Source organism: Zalophus californianus, chromosome 11, assembly GCF_009762305.2.
Source record: "Zalophus californianus isolate mZalCal1 chromosome 11, mZalCal1.pri.v2, whole genome shotgun sequence".
NCBI classification, from domain to species: Eukaryota; Metazoa; Chordata; class Mammalia; order Carnivora; family Otariidae; genus Zalophus; species Zalophus californianus.
Genome location: NC_045605.1, coordinates 35,289,364 through 35,292,946, shown reverse-complemented (window position 1 = coordinate 35,292,946; position 3,583 = coordinate 35,289,364).

The window sequence follows — 3,583 nt, the reverse complement described above, 5'->3', positions numbered from 1 at the left end:
AAGGTAATAAACAGAAAAAAAGTTACTAATAAAATTTCTGTTTCATGACTTCTTATTCCATGCTGTCTCCAAACATCACTTATGGATGAAAACTGTTGAACTCACTCAAAATATCACCAAGAGACCTCTTTTCCTTAAGATTTTATTTATTTACTTGTCAGAGAGAGAGACAGAACACAAGTAGGGGGAGTGGTAGGCAGAGGGGGAGAAGCAGACTCCCAACTGAGCAAGGAGCCCAATGTGGGACTCGATCCCAGGATGCTGGGATCGTGACCTGAGCTGAAGGCAGAAGCCTAACTGAGGCACCCAGGTATCCCACCAAGAGACCTCTTAATAAGGTAAAGCTAAATTTATTCAGACTTAACTTCAGTAAGGAAGCACACTAACTTAACATCTTGACAGTGTCTCAGAAAGGGAAAAAGAAGTGGAATATTTATAATGCTTTCTATTTAGGTCATGTGATTAAAATTTCAAGGCAGAGAACTTATTAGGATTGGACAAAGTTTGTGATATTTTAAAGTTGTTTAGGATTGGTGAACACATGAACAACCATCTTAAAGTGAGTTTTGAAAGCAAGCTATACTTGATAAGTAGTTGACAAGTTGTCCAACTGAGTAGACTATCTGATAAATCTATCTGTAAGAATTTCCTTAAAGAAATAATAAACTTATTTACTGGTTTATGATCTTATCTTTCTCATACAGAAGTTTCCTGAAGAACACAAGTAAGTCATGTTGATATAAGTCATCTACATTCTTATATGTCATGCTGACATATCAAGTCAATTTTCAGTTCTAGTTTATAGTCATTATTAGCCCAAGTTGGAATTAGCCTGGGGAAGTGATCAGTCCAATTCACACCATGGTATGAAGAGTCATGAATACACATCAGGATTTCAGTGGTGGTTGTTTCAACCACTATAGATAGATGATTGGTAGATGATAGATGGATAGATAGATAGATAAATATAGATATAGATAGATGTAGGTGATATATTGATATAGATATATGTTTTTGTAGAATATTTCCATGTTGGGATATTTAATTGGACAATAGGTAGTAAACAACATTTAAAACTCTGAAGATTATACATTTAAATGCTGAAATGTAGATAAATTCTAAGAAAAGGATTAAGATAAAAAATTTTACTTACTTCAAATAAGGAGCCAAAATATCCTCAATTAAATCAAAGCTACAGATTCTATTCCCAATCCAAAAGTTGAGAGAGTAGCATATAGGAATAATAGTCAAATATTCCATTTTTATGATTTTGTTTATTTATTTCCTCGATATTAACAATATTAAAAATTTTAGATGTAAACAGGGAGAGAAGTACAATATTCTTGCTTTAAAATAAACAACCTATCCTGACCCAATGGCTCACTAAAGAAAACAGAACACAGAACTATAATAATAGAATACATGTGGAAAATTCAAGATGGAGGTGTAAGAAGATCTTGAGGTCACCTCTTCCCACTGACACAGCAAGCCTATAATTACAATGGAATAATTCCCTCTAAAGGGAACCTAGAAACTAGATAAATAGAGCCTCTACAAGAGACAGCACCAAGATGGGTAGAAGACAGAGACACATGGTCTCACTGAGGGAAACACACACACACACACACACACACACACACACACACACACACACACACACACACACACAAAACACCCCAGGCAAGGCAGTCCATGGTTAAGAGGGATCTTAAATGTATGGAATATTTCCCTGAGGAACAAGAGATTTGAGCTCCACATCAGTCATCCCAATCCTTAAATTATGCACCAAAATACATGGTTTTGAAAATCAATAGGGAATATGTCCAGAAAAACTATACAACTGTAAGGAAAGGAAAACCTGCTCTAAAAAGGCTCAAGTACAGACTTGCTCAACCTGGAAACCAGAGGAAAAAAACAACATATTGAAAAGTACATGACCTATAGGTAAAGGAAACCCTCTTAGTAATCTTGAAATACCTGCCAGAGAAGCAGGAAGTAGTAGCCTCTCCCCAGGTAGAGACACTGGCAGTAGCCATTTTTGTTATTTATTTAGTCATGCTGATCATGGCACTAGTGATTGCCATTTTGGAATCCTCCCTCTAGACTGTTAATGCAAGGAAGTGAGCACCACTTAGAGCCCCATAAAACCTTGCACATAGGCTAGGCCTCACAGCCTATGGTAGGATAACCCCATCTACTAGCATAACCACAGTTGTTGCAGTGGGGTTTCAAGGTCAGCTGTGTCAGGGGCAAGGCCTTGTAACCAGTGAAGCTGTAAGCCATCTCTTTCCACCAGATGACCCATAGCAGTCATGACCAGGCCTCACAGACAGCTAGGTTGGCAGCCAGCCACACCCACAAATATGCCTGCAGAAGTCATGTCCAGCTACATGAGAAGGGCACATGTAGCTCACACAGAGGACAATCTGGAGAACCTGGCTCTCTCAGCCCTACACGACATCTCCTACATAAGACCATTCCTTTAAGACTGGAAAATTAAAAATGGATGAAAAACTTAAAAGTGAGGCATGAAACAATAAAAGTGCTATAAAAGAACACAGCCAGAAACCTCTTTGGCATTGGCTGTAGCAATTTCTTTCTAGATATGTCTCTTGAGACAAAGGAAACAATATATGTGTTTATATATATCAAAGATTTGAATGTATTAAAGATTTGAATATAAGACCTAAAACCATAGGTAGAAGAAAACAGGCAGTAAGCTTTTTTACATCAGTCTTAGAAATATTTTTCTGAATCTGTCTCCTCACGCGAAGACAACAAAAACAAAAATAAACAAATAGGACTACATCAAACTAAAAAGCCTTTGCACAGTGAAAGAAACCATCAATGAAGTAAAAGGCAACCTACTGAATGGGAGAAGGTATTTGTAAATGATATAATGAATAAGGGGTTAACATTCAAAATATTTAAAGAACTCATACAACTCAATATCAATAAAAAACATAAACAATCCAATTTAAAAAACAGGCAGATGATCAGAATGGATTTATTTTTTTTTTAAAGACACAAATGGCCAATAGGCAAATAAAAAGATTCTCATTACCACTAACCATCAGAGAAATGCAAATCAAAACCACAATGGGATATCACCTCACACCTGTCAGAATAGTTATAAAAAAAAAAAAAGAAATAACAACTGTTGGCAAGGATGCTCTTAAAAAATTGGAAATAGAACTACCATGCAACCCAGCAATTCAACTTCTAGATATTTATCTGAAATAAACAAATAAACAAAACCCAGTAATTTGAAAAGACATATGCATCCCTATGTTCATCACAGCATTATTTACAATAGTCAGGGTATAGAAACAAACTAAATGCACATCAATAGGTGAATGGATAAAGAAGATGTAATGTAGATTTAGAAATATAATGTGTAATATATAATGGGATATTAATCATCCATAGAAAAGAGTAAGATCTTGTAATTTGTGACACTATAGATGGACCTTGAAGGTATTATTCTAAATGAAATAAATCTGGCAGAGAAAGACAAATGTCATTTAATTTCATTCATATGTGCCATCTAAAAAACAAAACAAGTGGCGCCTGGGTGTTTCAG